This window comes from Panthera uncia, chromosome C2 (assembly GCF_023721935.1).
Source record: "Panthera uncia isolate 11264 chromosome C2, Puncia_PCG_1.0, whole genome shotgun sequence".
NCBI lineage: Eukaryota > Metazoa > Chordata > Mammalia > Carnivora > Felidae > Panthera > Panthera uncia.
The window spans coordinates 27,673,743-27,694,003 of record NC_064810.1 but is presented as its reverse complement, the minus strand read 5'-3'; the positions used below and the strand labels follow the sequence as shown (position 1 = coordinate 27,694,003).

The following is a 20,261-nucleotide window of genomic DNA, read 5'->3' as shown; positions in this document are numbered from 1 at the left end:
GTATGGAAGTGTTAAATTACTACATCATACACTTGAAACTAATATAACTGTATGTTAACTACACCGGAATTAAAATTAAATTAAATTTTAAGCTAATAAATAAATAAATAACCAGTAACCCGCCCTCCAAAAAACTAAAAAATAAAAGGATAACTTTGAATTTCAAAAAATCCAGAGTTTCTGATCCTATCATTTCTTTCACTGAGAAAGTATGCATAGTCAAAATTAAAGTTAATATTTGAGGGGTTGTCTACATTTTCTTTAATAGTCCTAATGTGCTTATTTAAATTTCTTATTTGCTTTCACCCTCCCTCTCTTAACTGACAATAAAAAAGAAAAGATGCTGCTTTGCCAATGGTGAATAATCTTGAACAGTTACTACTTTAAAAGTTCAATACAGGGGCGCCTGGGTGGCTCAGTCGGCTCAGGTCATGATCTCGCGGTTTGTGAGTTCGAGCCCCACGTCAGGCTGACAGCTCAGAGCCTGCTTCTGATTCTGTGTCTCCCTCTCTCTCTGCCCCTCCCCCACTCACGCTCTGTCTCTCTCTGTCTCAGAAATAAATAAACATAAAAAAATTAAAAAAAATAAAAATTAAAAAAAATGAAAGTTCAATACACTGTGTGATGGAAACATAAAATACTGTAAATTTATCCAATCCTAGAAATTCATATGGCTTGACAAGTGATTAAGAAAATCTGTAAAACTGATTTTTGTGTCATTGCATATGAATATAAATAATGAATATCCAGTTAATAAAGAAAATACATACTCAAAGAAGTTGACTTATTCACTACCACTTTAACAAACACATTATTTTATTAAATATTTGTATTCCAAGCAAGACAGCTGGCAAGTTTTTTAAGGAAAACACAAAACTTAGGGGAGGTTTAAAGGTGGATACTAAGAAGGAAACTTTGGATAGGGTTGAAGGGGACTGCGTTCACCACTGACTTCAGTCAAATCATTTGGTACATTCATATGGGGTCCTGGGATTGCAAAAGACAAAAACACAAAGCAGGGAAGATTCTTCCTTCCTTCCTAGTAATATATCACCTGTCCTGAGACTCAGGCTCTGCAAGTAGATGAATTCTTATGCTACAATAATAAACCACATGTGATAATGCAGATAGGGAACATAATAGACGGACACAGGCAGAATCAGGTGTCCATGGATCCAGATGAAAGACTGGCAGAAATATAGATGGTAGCTGATCCCTCTACTGGAAGGTAGAGTTGTCATAGGCAGGAAGGACTTTAAGCCTGCCTGATTATTTAAGGTATATTTCATACTGTCTTAGATTAAAAAAGAGCCTTTTATACCTTATTTTCAAATCAAAATATTCATTAAAATAATTATATACTGGAAAGAAAAAAATGTAAATACTTCAGATGTTTAAAATAGGCAAAACTGGTTCCATCTAAACTAGACTTTTTACTCACTTACACAAAACTCAGAATTACTGACACTGAAATATATTCCTCCCCTGGGTTACAGATGTCAAACAACTAGTTAATCGACATCTGAAACTTAAAGAAAAATAAATAACAAAATGCAACATGATGTTCTTTCTTCTATAACTGGAAAGGCTTAACTACATTTAAAAAAATGGGACAATAGACAAAATACAATACCTTCTAGATGTGTTTCTCCTGACTGTTAAAATAACGGGTCCTGAGAACAGAGTTCTGCAATAGCTCACAGTCCAACACTCCCTGAAAATTAAGAAAAATAAATATTACTTCAAGCGCATCGTATCTCAAAGAATTTCAGTGGTATGTTTTACAATGGAATCTTAACTACTGGCTAAAATAAATTATCTCAAAAAATAACAAAAAAAAATGTAAGACAAAAAATATTCTTAATTATACACGCTTTCCTTGGGCATAGTTGTTGACCATACCTGATGAACAATCTGCATTATAAAATTTACCAAAATATCTTTGTGCTACACCTATTCTAAAGGTGAGAAGTTAATGGTGATGAAGAGGAATTCTGATCAAGAATTCTGGGAGAAAAATTACTAGGATTATTTGGTTGTCAACACAGAGTTTGAAACACCTTCTTTTCTCTCTCTCTCTCTCTCTCTCTCTATATATATATATATATATATATATTTTTTTTTTTTTTTTCTCTAGAGCACTGGTAAGAAAAAAATGTTGAACTGAGAATTAGAAGCCCTCTAGATACAGAATGACATCAACATGTGGGAAAGTTTATACCTTCAGGAATAACACACTGGGTGAAAAGTTTTTGAGCAGCAAGAGACATAGCCTACACTTTAACACTGTGGTGGCTGAGGGAACTTCATATTGATCAACAGGCTACTGGACAGCGAAGCCAGCTGGGGATAAGGAAGGTGTGATGCAGACTCCCTGATTCCACTACCGGAACTTTAACTTCCCAAAACAAAGTAGCTGCTTTTGATTATCACTTCATTCCCCAGTGCCTGTCAGTTTCCCCACAACCATACAGACGTACCAAATTTCTTTTGAGTAATGCTTTCTCAACACCCAGCCAAAGTAGGCTCTTTGATCATTATGCTTCCAGATCACTTTCTCTGCATCGTGCTTATTGTTATTCTCCCTGCGACTGTGAGCCCCTCACTCATCTCTGAATCCTCCAGCATCTAAGATGGTGCAGGGCACAGAGCTACGTGCAGTAAATATCTGCTCAACCAGTATCTCTTAGAGTCTTTACCAATTAATTAACATACCATGCTGAAGTAAAAATGATACCATAGAAGGAAAGAAGGTAATTATATGGGCCAACTACAAAGTGAAGAATACTTTTCTTTTAATCACTTCATATGCACACAAACACACACACACACACACACACACACACACACACACGCATGTACACACATACACACAGTTCTTCATCAGCAAGACTCTTCTGGTATCCGTGTCAATGTTCTCCCAACCCTTACAATCATCCTGCTAGGGTGGCAGATCTCCTTTCTGCCCAGGTGAACTGGGACTCCAATCCTGCTGTCCGAGGTCCTGCACCAACTGTCATGACGACTGGACATTAACACAAATCCTCTAAGCACATACGTGAGCTGCTCCTAAGCAACACTCCATCAGCAGCAGGAAATGCCACCCACATGTATGAGTCAAAGATATCCAGAATCAACTAAGCGTAGAATGTTCCCAAAATTTTATAAGTAGACAGAAGGCATCATCTTAAAATAGAATTATAACCACTAGAGAGAAATAAACAAACAAACAAACAAACACCCTGAAAAGACCTCCCAGTGATTTAAAGAAAGGAAAAAAAAAAAGCATTATCATTTCCTGTTAGGACATTTCTTTTTCAGCAACTAAATAAAAACATTACCAAATCATTTTATGTAATAAAATTTAACCTTATTTTGACCTTCCTCATAAAGCAAACAAATCTCTCTATCTAATAAGGTTCCATCTGAACTATGTAAGATGATAAGCAATACCTTAATTGCATTCATTTACATGACTTTGAAACTATTCTGGGCTGAAGTCACTGACTGCAAGGTCACAGAATACAAAAAAGTAAAACGTACGCAATTTACTGAGGAATGATCCACTTAGAGTGGTAGCACCTTCTCCTTCCTCATTAGAAGACAGCAAATGTCTTAATGCAATCAACAGGTGCAGAGGTCTCTGAAACATATCACACATATGCATGCTGATTTTATAACTATTAATATGGATATAACTATGTAGCTATATAACTATTAATATAGATATAATATACTAATCATATATATTTGAATAAGTTCATCATATATTATGCCTTGCTTATTAAAATCAATCTGCCGAAAAGAGGTAAAGGACAATTCTATGCCTTAATAGCATTTAAAATCAAAAGATGAAACAGGGCTATTATTTTTCCATTATCTAATAAAATTTCTAACAACTAAAATTCAGGTTACAGAGCTATAACAGTTTTTAGGCCAAGAACTGCAAACATAGGATCTTAAGTATATTAAGAGTTTCTGCTTTCACTTTTTATAACCTAAACGAGCATATGTTCAACTATTTTGCTTAGAGAAGCAGACTTTACATGTCTCAAAGTCAGTAATTAACATTAGTAAAAGGAAGGAAATACAGCAGACAGAAATTGACTACTACAGATTACAAGATACAATGTGTACTCTTTGTAAACCTCAAAATACATCAAAACGCACAAAAACAAGTTAACTCAACAAAATATTTCTGTTTATTTTTATAAAATTCTAACAGACTACGTAATACTGGCGCTTGAATTTACTGGAGAAAAAAGAAAGAAACTAAAATAGGATCCAGGATACTTTAAAATGTTTATAATGAAATGTAGAGCATCAAATATTTGTTTTAGGTTTAACATAACATCACCAGAAGATTCGCTTAAGAAGATCCTGCCCCCCCAAAAAAGAAGTTTCTGTGCATTAGATAAATCTCCCACATTTAATTTACTAATCAACTACTTTTATACTACTCAAGCCAATCTTTCATAATTTAAAAATGACTTAGTGAAAGAGAAGCACTGGTATTCACATTCTCTACCTTCACAGAAGGGCAGCACAGTTTTTCATGTAAATCTGTATTAGCCAAAAAGTTTCAACTAATGCTACTCCACCAAGAACACAACGATGAGTACATATATATTGAAGTCCTATATTCCTAAATAAACTCCAATATTATAACGTCACTTTGTCTTTTTTAAATGAGAAATAAAATATCTCGATTTCCTTCTATAAGTTAAGCCTATTCACTTTGAATAGCTTAGTGGTAAAATAAATGTATATATGCATTTTTAGAAATACCAGTTACTATGATCCACATATTACTTTCAGTGACCATATCTTATTTAGATATTTAAGTTTCCTTTCTATAAGAAGCAATTCAGAGTCTAACATGATACATGTATATATATATAATTTGTATAAACACATAACAGGTAATTCATGGTTCACATCCTTTGACAAGGATAAAAGCATAGGGGGCCAATCAGAATCTTCTAGTATTGTTTCCGTGTTCTTGGTCACCTTTTTACTTAAACTCAAATCTCAGGTTGTCAATAATTTTCTGATAAAGAGGACAACTTTTTGTTATTTCTAAAACACTTCCGTCTGTCCACCCAAAAGACTGAATGCCTTACGTGCCTACAGCTCCTTGATTACGATCACAATATCTAAAGTTCTATTTCATCCACATAAATTGAGGATTTTCCTTTCCATGGACATCAGAACATGTTAAAGCCAATCTTTATAGCCACAATCTAGCCTTTGTGTATCTTTAAATGGTCTACAACCTTGAACTGAAAATGAACTACATTAATGGCATCACTCCTACAGCTCTCAAAGAAAGAAAGGAGTCCGAGTCTAGGTTCAGATACACTTCATTTTAACAGCATGCATCAATCTCAGGTGCGCCCAGTAAATCCTAGCCACAAAGCAAGCATGCACACTTATGCCTTTCCATTTTCTCTTTTCTTTCCCCTTTCCTCTTCCCCAGGAGGTTAATGAACAAAATATTACACTTTTTTAAATAGATATAATGATATGGAGATAAACTATCCATCTGTCAGAAACAGAGTTACATAAATAAAGAAACTTAACAATTCTGTATGTAAAATTAAATCCTGGACTGACAGGGTTGTTCAAATAACACTCAGAAAAGAACAACGTGACTCAAACTGTAAGGAACAGGCCAAAAACATTCCATCAAATCAAGTGTATCTAGAATAGGCCATCATCTCTATTTGAAACACTTGCTAAGAATATGTGAATTCACAGTTCCATCTAGGAAATATTTTTTCTTCCTCTCTTACCTGTTCCCCCACCCATCTTGCATTCAACTCCATAAACAGCAGTAATCCCCCATTATAAAACAGTTGACGGTTAAAACAATGAGCCAACGAAGAAAGTACAATATTCTGTAACTGACATTTACTGCATTGGCCTTGGACTTCTAATCTTTACCAGACGGGCACACAAATCAATCCATCAGCTCATAAAGGTGTGCTTTTTTAACCTCTAAAACAGATGGGATTGGCCAGAAGTGTCTGGCATGTCAAACTGCTAATCACTGCTGCCCTTTGCACAAAATAACCCACTTAAGTTGAGGCATGGTTGCACTGTAACCGACATTAGTCTGTGGGAAACCCATTTAACTGTCACACACTCCTGCCACTCCTGCTCTCCCTTAATTAAGCCTAATGCCTTATGCTTTGACCTTTTGTTCTAGCCTATTAACCCTATCTAGTACAAGTTCAATTATGTTAAACTAAAAACTTTGCTGTAAAATATGAAATGCCAAGCTCAAAAAATCATAAGGGACATCCTCTCAGCCCTTAGTTCTATGCACACTGTTACTCAATGCATGCAACAGTAAAACCTCATTTGTGAAGTGATACTGATTCTTACGGAGTTGAGAGGAACCAAATCATCATTCTAGTCCGCCTCCCTTATTTTATAAACTGAGGCCAGAAAACATTAAATGAAGCCCATTTCACAGCTTCAGCTGAGCCACATTGAAACCTATCTAATCTCTACCTCTACTCCTTTATTCTCCATGATATCTCTGATTAATAGTTAAACCACTCAACAGTGTGTTAAGGATACTAATTGTTCACCACAAATTATTATCTTTCACCACCCTCTAGAATGCACCACACAAACTAGACTAAAGCAAAACAAATAGGCATGTGAACAGGCCTCAGAAGTAATTTCCCTACACACACAAAACTTTCTCTCCCCTCGCTAATTCTTTTTAAAAGTAACAACGGTCATCAAGAACTGCTAAATTCTGCCACATTCACATATAAGTATGTGTGAATATGTATTGTATGAATACAGTTTTCTTTTTCTTTCCTGATGCTTCATTTAAATATTCAACAGAGCAAATGACTTAAGCTACAGAAAGCAATTACAACTCATAATCTATTCCCAGTGGACAAATTCACAGCTGGAGATCTCTAAAAATACCTTTTTTTTTTTTTTTTACACCTGTATGTATATAGATTGCTGTTTGCATCTACCAGGATTTCAAAATGTAAAACAAAACAAAAAAAAACTTTTAAATACACTATAAAATAAAAAATAGTCGAAACTAACATGCTGTCATCACAGGAGTATTTTAGTTTCAACATACAGAAATGTGTGTTATTAGTCCTCTTCCATTTTCCTCACACAGCGAGAAAAATTTTTTACTACTTGCACTATAACACATGAAAACAATTTAAAGATCAATAACATATATAACAAGTATTGGATTACCATCTGTGAATCTTGTGAGAAAATACAAATTGGTCTCAGATTTTCAAAAGATTAAAAGTCAGATTTTACTTCTATCCTTTTTGTTGTTGACTGTCCCAAGGCCCATTTCACCCATTTTCAGTAATCAATATTGTCATTTTACAGGAAACTGACAAGTTAAGGTAATATGCCACTAATTGGAACGTACCATAATTTTTAAAAGAAAGATCATTCAGAGTTGTGCTAAAATGATGAATAAATCCAATGATGGAATTTATTCTATTTTAACAGGTAAGAAAACATGGTACGAGAGTTTAAAACTCAAAGTGAATTTGTTTACCCTATTTCAAAGAAAAGCATGGCTTGGCATTATCAGAACGAGTATCTACAAGGATGTATAAAATGTAAAATACGTGGCTGGATGAGTGGTCAGAGCTAGAACAAACACTTGTAGCAGACACAAAATAATTACCCACAAAATAATGATTTAGAATCTTATTCACCTTTTTTTTTTTTTTTTCCACCACAAAGGAAAATGCTGTTATTTTAAATGAAACATCACGCCTTACTTACAAGAGTCAGTTCATGAATATAGAAATTAAGTTTGGGTCTCTGTTGAGGAATCTAACATTGGAAAATTTATACTAATGTACAGAATTCACGCATTCTATAACACATTGACGCTAAGGAACTATGAAAAGCAAAGATGTCCAGTCAATCAGGATAAACAATTTTGAAAGCACAAAGTAGAATGTATCACATAATTAGTCAATGTGCAATTTTTTCTACCCTTTTACTTTGGACAATAGTCCATTGGCCTGCAGATCTTCTTTTGCTATAATTTATAAGCATGTGACATACACACATACACACACACACACACACACACACACACACACACACATATATACATGAGAGCCATGAGAGCTGTTTTTTCTGTTTACAAAAGATACCCACTCCCAAGCATGGATGAAGTTTAGTAAAACTTTATCTTCACAAAGCAAGAAACCGGGTTAAAGTTACTTTAAGACCATTTGTGAAATCTCAGTGTTGTAAACATATATCCCAGATAACCTACACATTTTAGCATTTGAAAATTAACTGGTAGTTTAGAGATTTCTGAGCTCCATTTTAAACTGTTTCCTTTCTACCTGAGCATTATTAATCTAGTTGAACAGAATAGTGTTGTGACAGTCAAAAAATTCACTTCCAGAAAAGAGCTATTACTAACTTAAAAAATAATAATAACAAAGGGGGTTCATCTACTATTTAAGTCCTGTAACTTAGTAGGGTTTGAATCATCAGGTCATTCTTGATGGTCTCTAACTCTTACATTACTGAACACCAAAATTAACTCTAGACATGAGATTTTGAAATGCCTCCGTCTTCCCAACTAGTCAAATCCAATGTGATTAAATGTGCCAAGCTCGGGTCTCTTTACCACTACCATAAGCTAAGTGTCCTTAGCTAAGGAAATGAAGCTAAGAAAACTCTCTATTCAGCTCTATAACAAATTTGTTTCTTTAAAAAATAATTAAATGTTGCCCCCAAAGATTGTGCTAAATGTGTTTTCTGAGATATTGTAGTTTGTGTAATTTTGAAGAAACCCAGCATTACAAAACAATTCCAAGTGCCAAGTAATTATAATGTCACCAATAGGTGCACTTTTTCCTTCATAGTTAATATGCCTGGAAAGATGATGATAAATTTTAAGGAAGAAATAGTATTCCTTTTAGACGTCCTAATTTAAATAAAGAAAAAAAAAATGTAGAACAGCAGCTATTACGAATTAGCTTTGCACAATAATTGGCAACTGTTACATATAAATACATAAAGGCTCTATCCCTGACCCCACAAAGCCAGAGTTTACCAATAATTGGATTGGTACAGTTCAATTCAACAAATGTTTGTAACGGCCCTCTATGTGCCAGGCATCTACAACACCAACAGTACACTGATGAATGAGCTCCTATTCATAGAGCAGACGGTCCACTGAGAAACACAAACATTAAACAAGTGTGGCCATTGCAATCAGGGTACAGAGAACTGTGGGAGACAAACCTGATCTTGTTGGAGGCTTGGGGACTGCAGTGAGCACCTACACTCTCTTGCCCACTGTCCCATGAGTAAGAATATTTCTTTCCAATTTACTTCGCCAAGGTCAAAATATGGTCTGTGGCCCATATAAGTGGCTCCCATTAGGTTTCTTCTCTCTTGTTCTCATTCTACAGGGCTGGATCTAGAGGCCCTTGGTTCAGGGCACATTCTCACCACTAGCCCACACAGTGCCCTGTCATTATGTTACCTTTTCACAGGAGTATACAGTAATGGGGTCCATAACCTTTGCATTATATTCCCAGTTGAACAGACAGACCCAACTACCTGCACTAGTAATTTTAAAATATCACTCTTCAGTAATAACTAGAGCTGACCTGTGAGTATTCTGATCCCACTAGTTAATGAAAGGTACCTGGCTCTGGTAATCTACAAATAGAAGTTTCCCTACTGATTTTTAAATAGAACTCAAAATGTATATAACATGTAGAAACAAAGCTGCTGCATGAATAAATGCACACCTGTACTGTAAAACTTGTTTTTAAATTCTCAGCCTAGAAAGTACATTCCAAGTACTAGAATATCAAATGAATCACAAGACTGTTCTGAAGACCATATTTTGGTAGCAGGAGAAGAAAATATGCTCCAAAAACGAGGGGGATGTAGCTGGTCCTTTCTCGCTCCGCTTCTCAAGATTGTCTTTCTGGTCAGTGTGGACTTTACTGCTGGATCCATCACCAAACGTTATTAACAATTTCTTAACATCTGGTACCTAAGCCCTCTTTCTGTGACTGCCTTCACAAAAACTAATAAACTGAAATAAATTAAGGCTTGATTTCTTATCCTGGGTTTACCCAAGTACTTGCTGTATAAATTTTAAAATGTACTTAAATTCTCAGGGGTTCAATTTCCTCCTCTGTAAAATGCAAACAACAAAAGTTTTGGAAATATTATTTCATTTTTTTGAAGTTTTTATTTAAATTCCAGTTAGTGAACAGTATAGTAGTTTCAGGTGTACAATATATACAACACCCTCATTTCAGCATTAACAACGACAAAAATGTTGGAAGATAAGCAAGTAATTTACCCCATTGCATCATATGTATACCTTGACAAAAAAAAAAAAAAAAAAAAGGAGGATCAAAGGAAAAAGGTGTGTAAGTGCTAAAAGGTAGCATTTAACATTATTTGATTTACAGTTCACACCAACTACTATTCCATGTACTCTCCTATTAAGCAAGATGCCTTTATAACCCAACTTGTTTGAAATGGGGAAGACAAGATACCTGTAGGACAAATATACTTAAACCTGGAGCATCCATAGCTTTTATCACATTCCCCTCCACTCTGAAAAATCTAAGGATTCTATGAAATTACTTCAACTCATGTGAGAGCCAAGCAAAAAAAAAAAAAAGGAAAAGAAAGGGAAGAAGAAAATATGACATTGATTCAGGTCAGTCAAGGATACTAGGATAGTAAGCACAGCGTTTTACTAACAAAATAAACAATGCATTGCTTTGAGTTTTGACTCAATAACACCAAACATCTGGATATTGGGAAAGAACCAGATGGTGAATTAAAAAAAAAAAAAAATTCTATCTTCAATCCCTGGCCTCATGTAGATTCAGTCTATTTAGTTAAACTTCTTAAAAAGGTACGGATGGGTTAGGGAGAGAATATAAACATGTATCTGAACTCCAGAAAGATTTTTTTTCCCCCCAGATTGTTTACTTACATGGCTTCTCTCTTATTTGGCCAGATACAATATATTCTCTTAATAAAGCATTGTAGTAAAACATTCCTTTGCAGCTTTTATACAAACCCTTTTGTTTATCCAACATTCACTTGGCAATTCAAAATCCAAAGCACGCTAGAAAATATTATGTATATGAGCCTATTACTCACCCTTGTGTCTCCACTACAGTTTTAATTTGACTGTATCCTTTAGTGCAGAGGGAACCACTACCACCCAGCTTGATTCTTTTGGGTTCAGAATTCCATAAATTAAAAAAAAAATTTTTTTTTAACGTTATATATTTTTGAGACAGAGAGAGACAGAGCATGAATGGGGGAGGGTCAGAGAGAGGGAGACACAGAATCTGAAACAGGCTCCAGGCTCTGAGCCATCAGCACAGAGCCCGACGCGGGGCTTGAACCCACGGACCGCGCGCGAGATCATGACCTGAGCCGAAGTCGGCCGCTTAACCGACTGAGCCACCCAGGTGCCCCAAGAATTCCATAAATTTTAAATGAAGCAACTAAGAAGAGGTGGAGAGGTTTATAACTACATTTCTCATGGCCCCAACAATAACAGAGCACGTCCAATGTGTACTTAAAAATATACTGTATACCAGGGGCACCTGGATGGCTCAGTGGGTTGAGCATCCAACTTCGGCTCAGGTCATGATCTCAGGGTTCGTGGGTTCGAGCCCCGTGTCGGGCTCTGTGCTGACAACTCAGAGCCTGGAGCCTACTTCAGATTCTGTGACTCCCTGTCTCTCTCTCTGCCCCTCCCCAACTCGTGCTCATGCACGCACGCGCTCTCTCGAAAACAAACATTAAAAAAAAATTTAAAAAAAAAAATACTGTATACCACAAACCTCCCTAACCCAAAAATCTCTTTGCTGACCATAGTCTACTCCCAGAATGAAGCCAAATACTCATCTACCTCTGTTTCCTCCTGATAAATTCACAAATGCATTATCAATTTCCTCTTTGTAACAAAGAGCCCAGTTTATTAGCATGGTGTAGTCTTTAAAATAAAATTATGGTAGGTGAAGATAGGGCAATGACACAAAATTCATGTCAAGAACCATTACAGTCAAGAATTTTAACTTTTCCACCAGAAAGAGCTATGGGCCTGAATTTGCTGAAAGTGCTCCTTCAAGTAGACAAACAAAATTAGCCTTGGGAGCACCTGGATGAAGACCATGACAAGGTATTTTAATGAATTATATCAAGAAACATGGTTGCTTGCTCTGCCTCAAAGAACACTACAGTAATTGTGTGGAATACCTCACAAGGGTTAGCATCTGAGGAGGGACAGGAGCTTGCAGAGTTACCCTGGGTGACTACATTTCTCAGGTAAGCCCAGGGAACAGAGGGCATCAGTTCTCTTGGGAATTAACATCAACTGCTACAGAATTACCAGTTGGAAACAGAGTGCCTTCCTTATGAGACTGGTCTTTGGAAAGCCAGGCCCGGCAGACTGGGGGTGCTGCACCGAGTTCTATGGCTATTCTACGCTCTATTTGGGAGCAGGCTTTTAGAACTTTCTAAAAATCAAATAGAGACTGGCTTTCTTTTAAAAAGATGGCATACTCTCATGAAAAAGCAAATTATTACCAATGACATTAGCTGTGTGACCTCAGGCATTTCTCACACTAGGTTTCTTTCTCTGTAAATCGAGAAAATGATACCTATATGTCACATGGAAATTGTAAAGCGGACAGCCAAGTGCCTGGAACAAAGCAGATGTCCCCAAATCCTCTTCCTTTTCCTGCTCTTTCTCTCAATAAAAAAGTAAAAGGCAAAAAAAAAAAAAAAAAAAAAAGTCAGTGGGGCGCCTGGGTGGTTCAGGCGGTTAAGCGTCCAACTTCGGCTCAGGTCATGATCTCGCGGTTCGTGAATTCAAGCCCCGCGTCGGGCTCTGTGCTGACAGCTCAGAACCTGGAGCCTGTTTCAGATTCTGTGGTCTCCCTCTCTCTCTGAACCTTCCCCGTTCATGCTGTCTCTCTCTGTCTCAAAAATAAATAAACGTTTAAAAAAAAAAAGGCAGCTTTTTGGATTTCCAGTTTTTACCCTATCATGTCTACTTTTAAAACCTCCGGCTTGAAATCTTTACTGCTTACTGACAGCACACGTCAATGTATAGAATCAGAATTTCACAATTTAGAAATCAAATCTAACCCCCTTGTTCCAGTCTACAGAGAGATAAAAGGACGTTCCCATTATCTGTATTATAAACAGTTTTAGTAGCAGATCCTAAGCTAGAAAATTGGATGTGGAATAACAAAACAAATACTTTTATTTATTTATTTTTTAATGTTTATTTTTGAGAGAGGCAGAGAGTGAACGGCGGAGGGGCAGAGAGGGGGCGGGGGGGGGGGGGAAGAGGGAGGCACAGAATCCGAAGCAAGTTCCAGGCTCTGAGCTGTCAGCACAGAGCCTGACGTGGGGCTTGAACCCACAAACCATGAGATCATGACCAGAGCCAATGTTGGACACTTAACCCACTGAGCCACCCAGGTGCCCCTAGAACAAAGACTTTTTAAAAATTTGTGTTTTAAAAATCAAAGTTGAGCTTACATGACCCATTGTGCAAATATTCCCTTTATAGGAAAACAAACAAACAAACAAAACAAAACCCTGCAACTATGATTAATTCATTTTGAGGATGTTTTTTACTTATGTCCTATTTGAGTGTTTCTTATTCTAGCCTATTTGAAAGGTGGGGTCAATTCCTATTCTAGAGTTTTTCTTGGGATTCTCCACTTTCTTCTATCCCCCTTCCTTCCTTAATTTGTTTCTTTTCCAGTGTATACATCTACCACTCTGTTGTAGATTACTCTAAATTCATAAATGCAAGAATCAAAAAAGATAATCTAAAAAAGTACGCATTTCAAAAACCAGCTACAATCCCTTAAACATTTCCTATCTCTCGAATCCTAGAGAGATCCCTCAAGGGAGAAGACTCTTTTTTTTCTATTTTGAACTTCTAATTCTCAAATTTTGATTATGTTCTGTCACATGTCAGTTCTCTTATCTACACTGTTATTAAATCAACACAACAATTATACTATTCTCATTTTAAGACTACATATAAACATAATTTCCTAACTACTGCAATGCTGAATTATCATGACTTTTTAATGCATTAATGTATTTTTTAATGCAGTCACATGTTATATACAGTATAGACAAACTCAACAAGTCAAAGCACACAACTACAAGGAGAAGCTTGCTTAGCAACTATGTGACTTGAGCTTTTCTCTCATCTACCTAAAGCTAATTGCCTGACTTCTACCCAGTATCCTTACATAGCTGGTGAGGAAGGTAAAAGCAAAATAAAGCACCCCAATTAACAGAAGCTCCTAACTCCTTAATTCCTGATTTGTTCTCAATTCATTAGCAGATTACAGATTTAAAAATAAGGAGTAGCCCTATCACTTAACACGTGACTGAAAAAGGACTTTCTTAATTAGAAGTCCAAGGATAAGAGACTTCATTCCACCAAAGCTCTGAATAAACACCAACATCAGGTCAATCAGAGTTGTCCTGGTCCTCGTGGTATCTTAAGCTGATGACTCAAGTTCCCAGCAAGCTTCTAGTTTAATATTTCTTGAAACACCAGGCTTAGTCACAGAGTGACCTGGAATTTAAGGCAAATAAGGGTCTCTTTCTTCATCCTTAAAGATATTTTTGCTAAATGACACAAAGTTAAAGAGGCAAGATGGGTTTTAATTTAGAGCTTTTATTCCCTGAAGTATACCAAGTCAAAAAAATTTCCTGGGAAGAGTGAAGCATGCTAGCTTTGAATTTCAAACACAACTATTAACCCTGTCAGAGAAGCAATTCTATTTCCAAATTTCTTAACAAAATGATTTTTCCCCTCACGCTATTTATTGAAAGAGGGAGGGAGGGAAGAAGGAAGACAGGATAGATGAAGGAAGAAAGGTGGGGAGGAAGGATGGATGGATGATGGACGGACAGACCAATGGATGTCACAAGCATCCTCCTAGCCAAAGTTTGAACACATTCTGGAGTTATTCTTGAATTTTTTTCGGCTAAAAAACAAATCAGATGAATTATCCAAATCAGGTAATTATCCATAACATTATCTTCAAAAACAATCTATCCTAAAATCTGGTATAGACATTCGGAAGTATCTTAATACTAAGTAAACACAGTGAAGTCCCTTTTTTCATAGCTACATTTTTGAATTGCCAGTCTCCTAATAAATTCTTTAAATCTGCTTCTCATCATATTACCCCTACAGTTCTAGGCCAAATGTTATCCCTAGCATGGTTTAAGGTATTAACTTTAACAAAATCCTAATACAGTGGTAAAATGTATCATATTTCCCCTCTTTCCTGTTCTTCTCAATGTTTTATGAACTTAAATAAGATTACTTTGTTTCAGGTGTATGGATACTCTAAGACACCACAAGTTTTGTAATGCTTTATTTGTAATATTTGCAAGAGGTGCAGGAATCCATTTGGATTTCAAGGTTCATAATGCAGAGTATGTACTATCACAGTGACAACAATTAGTATAACATCCTATTATCTCAATGGCTGTATTTTTAATGAAAAATTAAAACTACCCTTCATACCTGTAGTAAAGGAAAAGGAAAAAAGTCTGTTCTAAATGACCTCTAATTTTTAGAATCCTAAATATTCAATATCTATCAAATTGAACATTAAATTTCAAGGAACAACAACAACGACAACAACAACAACGAAACAGATGGACATTTAGAGCATAGTTTGTGAAGAAACCCTACTAAGACTTCAGAGAACTCTAAGTCCCAATTTCCCCCTAATCCTAAAGGTGCTTAAAGGAAATATTCTTTCTGTAGTTATCTGCTTCAAGTTATCTTTATCAGAAATCCTAGGAAAGAATTCTCTAGTTCACCACCCAAACCTCAGTACTGTTTCCTGTGTTCAGTAAGACGCTTGGGAAACACAAGATCTTAAAAGAACAAAGAAAAGTGATCTAATATGAATTCATTTTCTTCCAAACAAACTATAACTCCCGGTTCTACTCTGGTACCCAGTTTTGATCTTCCGCCTTAAATATATATTTAAGAGACATTCAACAGCAAAGTATACAGAGGCACAAATGTGGAATTTGTCATTTTTCCCTCTCCAAACAACCACTATTTATATAATATTGCAGCCCTCATAAAAGGGAATCCATTACCATCAGCAATTCATGTCCCTGCTTCAGCATCAGATGCAAACAGGATACGGAAACAAGATCTCTCTCCTCCATTTACTTTTTGTTCATTCCAGCCTCCGGACATAATCCTCAGTTCCATTCCAATGGCCTGCTTCATCATCTGACACTCCTGATTTTTACCTTCTCAAGTCTTAGTGACCATCCTGGTGTTATATTTCTGTGATTGTTGTGGTATCTAAATACTACAGAATGAGTCTGTTCATCCCCTTGCCCCCGGAGAGCAACTTAAGGAAATGCATCTTGAACAATTCAATTCCCAGATTCAAACTTACTATCCTGAAGCCCCTCCCCCTGCCATATTCTGCTGAGAATGTCTGACTTTTCAATGGTAGTCAATAATTGCTTTTCATAAAAATATTTCCTCCATTGGAAGACATGTGCACAAGGAGCTTTGCTAACGTACCAAATGCTTCTTTCCCCAGTCTTCATCCACGTTAACAGTAAATCAGTATTAAAACAAAACAAAATGCACACTGATCGTGTATTAGCCACGTGAAGGGGCATATGGAAAAAGCTCAAGAGTAAAGAACCTTTACCCCACCAGGGCCAAGACAGGAAGCTGCAAAGGAAGGCAATTTTCATGAAAGAACGCATCCAAAAATGTAGAAGCTATTTATTTTAGAAAAGGGGATGAGAGGAGACAGCAATACAGAGAGAGGTGTACCACTGACAGATAAACTAGAATTCTTCTTCTCTATTAACCTACGCTTTAAAAACTAACTGCATCAGGCAATCTAAAGTTTGAAAAACAAAACTGTACCCATCACAATTTAAACTCAACAATTCTTTCTAGGTGAAAATTAGACGTTTTGAACTTATTTCTGGCAGAATTATCTTTCAACCTGATACACAAAACACTTACCGCTTTTCCAAAACAACACTTAAAATACGAGCTTTTAAGTTTCTTACAATCTTCAAGTTTTAAAATTAAAAACCTAATCCCTTTAACATCATGTATGATATCCTAAGCCACTTTGATTTAAAATTACCTTCTGTATCACTGTCTTCCAGTATTGGTTTGCAAAGAAATCTGTACAATTAATAATAACCTTCTTCTCTCTCATCTTTCTAGAGAGCCAAGAATGACATATCTTCTTATCTTCTTACTTGTTCCATTAGATTGACATATTTTGCCTCATCTGTCACCTTCCATAAAACTCTGCTTTCAGATATGAGTTAATTCATTTTTAGTTGTCCTCAATGTTCTAAAATAGTGATGTTTGACAGAATTAATACAGTGCTCTAGTTCTCTCTGTTCAACCGGTACTTAATTAAAGATCTTGGAGGCCATCTTTCTCTCAGGTTGTACCATTTAAAGAAGGAACGTTACTTCCTCCAGACAATGTGATAAGCCACATGGCACTCAAGCTGCCATCCCCAGGTCTCCCATTTAACGGATTGCTTTACTATGTAGAAACTACCAGCAAGACAGATCACCACTCTATTTCACATTGATTTACTTTGCACCTCTCGGAACCCTAAGTCTACTACAGCCTATGTTCTCTCTTACTTTTTGAATTTCCAGAATTTCTGGAGTTGTGACACTCCCTTATACTTTTATCATTGCTTTTGTTTGATGTGGGACCTCAAAAAGTCCTAATGGCATTTCATCTGTAAGATTTCTTGAATCTCTGGTAACAATGAAGACAGCCTTTAAGCAATCACAGAGCTACCTTGGAGCGCAAACTGAAAATTCCCAGTTTTAAATTCTTTTGAATCAGTATCTTTTGGAGAACAGCCACTCAACTTGATATGTCATAATTTTCAATGCTAAAGGTAGCATGGATCATTGAAATTGGCACTTGCTATTTATTACACAAATAATTATTCTCTTGGATGGCCTTTTGAAAGCTAGTGCTTCTTAATCATTTTTTGGCTATACTGGAACCACAAGAGACGTGTCAATTTAAGCAAACTTCAGGAGCAATAAACTAACAAACAGACTCTAGGTGGTGGTATAGGTTATTTTTTATCATGATGTTTTGCTCTTAAAACTGCAAGAGTCAGAAGAGCCCTTAGCCTCTTAGCCTCTTTTACAGACACTTCTTTGTTGCAAACTTACAGTATTTGGGGATGTTTAAATTAGTAAAACCCAAGTTCTACAGAGTTTTGGAGATAAATGCAGAAAGTAGTTCTAAGTCAAGTCTTCCCACAGGCATTAAACCTGGTTTTCAACTGCTTCAAAAGCACTGTAGAGACCTCACTGGAGTAAAACTAACAATAAGCAGTCCTCTTTTTTTTTTTTCCAAAATATACATTTAACTCACCCTCTTAGGGTACCTGCAGGCGTAAGTGTGGAAAGAGGTGTTTCCCCACCAGAGTGAGTGAAACAGACTAGAGTGACAATCCCCCAGCCTGCATAGTAGCTGTTCCCAGGGACTGATTCTTCTTTGTCTCTAGGAACTAACTCCAGACAGGGAAAAGTTGTTACTGGTTAGGAAGGCACTACTCTGAACCAACCAAACCCAATCGACACTACCACCAAAGCACTGGGCAAAACCCAAGCAACTTATTTCTAAGTTGAAAAACATTTCAACATACTCCAGGCAGCAACCCACACTCAAGTGCCAGGCAGTTGAAGCACTATTTGTTTTAAAACTCCACTTATTTCAGTGTCTCTTCAACAAAGGTGACAAAGTGGTGGTTAAACATCCGGAAGATGCACCCACTTGCTAAACATATGATCCACTAATAAGCAGGTTCAAGGCAATTCATAACTTTAAAGAATGAATTACCAAAGCCCTCTGCTCCACCAATGCCCCCCCCCCACCAAAACGTAAAGGGTATTCATGTATATTACACGACAACCATATTTACTTTGGACACCTATAGACAGACTTTCTTCCTCTAAAGACAGTTTTTCACCCCCGCACCATCTCACAATTTAATCATTTACTTTACCGGAGACAAACTCCAACTTAGTTCCACCGTCTGAGCAAAAAGTCTTTGTAGCTAGAAACGTCTTTTTTCCAAAATAAAATGCCCTATTAAAAAAAAAAATATTTAACGCAAAAGCGCTTATCATTCTGTTTTTCTTCCACTATCTTCAGAAACCAATTAAATCACTAACGAGATAGAAGGTAGAACCGCCTGTAATGCTTGAGATCAACATGTGTTACAGACTCCCAGCTTGTTCGCCTCTGAGACACACAGTTGATTCCTTTGTTCCTTCATACTGAACACCAACTCTTGGTTAAAATTTGGAAACTACTTTGGAAAGGATGGGAGGGATCGTAGAATATTTCCAGGGAAACCGTTCATAAAACAACAAGATTCACTAGTAGTAAGGAGGACACTGCTTGCTGCACAAGAGGAAAGAAAGGCAGCCTCCCAGGACCTCCACTGGGCTCACCCCAAATGTGAGCCCGGTTTCTGGCTCATCAGGGGGTCAAGTGATGGTTGAGGCCTCGGGTGCAAAGAGCCTCGCTCTCGGGAGGGGGAAGGACAAGAACCGGCCGGCCAGGCCTGGGGGTCTGGTGGGGGCCGGGAGAGCTGTCCCTTTTTTCCTGCTCGCTTGTCCAGACCCTGAATCCCGCGAGCCCTGAGCAGGGAGGCACCGGGCGAGAGACGGGTAGCAGCACCCAGCGCCGCCCAGGTCGCCCCGGGCAGCAGGACCGAGGGCTGCGCGGCGAGAAGCGCCCGGGACTCCGGGCCGAGGGGGCAGTGGAGCGGGGCACGACCCGGGCCCGGCCACCCGTGCCGGGCGCGCCTCGGGGAGCACACGGAGGCCGCCCCTCGGCCCAGGACAGCCACAGAGCGGCCGGTGAGCCCGGGGCCAACTCCACAACTTGCCGGCCCAGCTGCCTCCCCCCCCGCCCCCCCCCCGAGTTCCCGGGAAGATTCGGACCCGGCAGGAGAGGCGGAATATCCCCGGAAACGATTCCTCCCCGAGGCTGAGCCCACCCCGCCGTCCGCGTCCGCTCCCGCCGCAGGCAGCGCGGTCCCCGGCGCCCCGACGCCCCCGCGGCCCTGCCAGCCGCCGCCGCCGCCGCCGCCGCCGCCGCCGTGGGGCCGCGCTCCCG

General features: G+C 37.8%; 1 protein-coding gene across 3 annotated transcripts in view; it reads right to left on the bottom strand.

Annotated features, from left to right (window-relative positions):
- NRIP1 (nuclear receptor interacting protein 1) overlaps positions 1-20,261 on the bottom strand; it is a 101,745-nt gene that overhangs the window by 76,354 nt on the left and 5,130 nt on the right. For 2 of the 3 annotated variants that reach the window (XR_007457211.1, XM_049627982.1), the window contains exon 1: positions 1,634-1,718. The exons of the other annotated variant lie outside the window; for it this stretch is intronic. The gene's annotated coding sequence lies outside the window, so the exon portion shown is untranslated. Of the gene's footprint in view, positions 1-1,633; positions 1,719-20,261 lie in introns of those variants that run through there. 3 annotated transcript variants of the gene reach the window in all.